This window comes from Etheostoma spectabile, chromosome 7 (genome assembly GCF_008692095.1).
Source record: "Etheostoma spectabile isolate EspeVRDwgs_2016 chromosome 7, UIUC_Espe_1.0, whole genome shotgun sequence".
In the NCBI taxonomy this organism is placed as follows: Eukaryota; Metazoa; Chordata; class Actinopteri; order Perciformes; family Percidae; genus Etheostoma; species Etheostoma spectabile.
In genome coordinates this window covers 26,649,046-26,649,283 of record NC_045739.1, presented here as the reverse complement: position 1 = coordinate 26,649,283, position 238 = coordinate 26,649,046, and positions in this window count along the sequence as shown.

Below are 238 nucleotides of genomic sequence, written 5' to 3'. Positions count from 1 at the left end.
CTGCTGGAGGGGGGGGCAGCTCGGGCCGGAACAGGAGCAGACTCAATAGACTGATCAGGAGAGCGACCTCTGTCCTGGATTGTCCTCTGGACCCCATAGAGAAAGCTGGGGAGAGGAGGATGTAAGCTAAGCTGACATCCATCATGGACAACACTGTGGGGTCCCTGAGCAGCTCCTTCCGCAGCAGACTGATACACCCACGGTGTAAGGAGAGGTACCGCAGGTCATTCATCCCGGC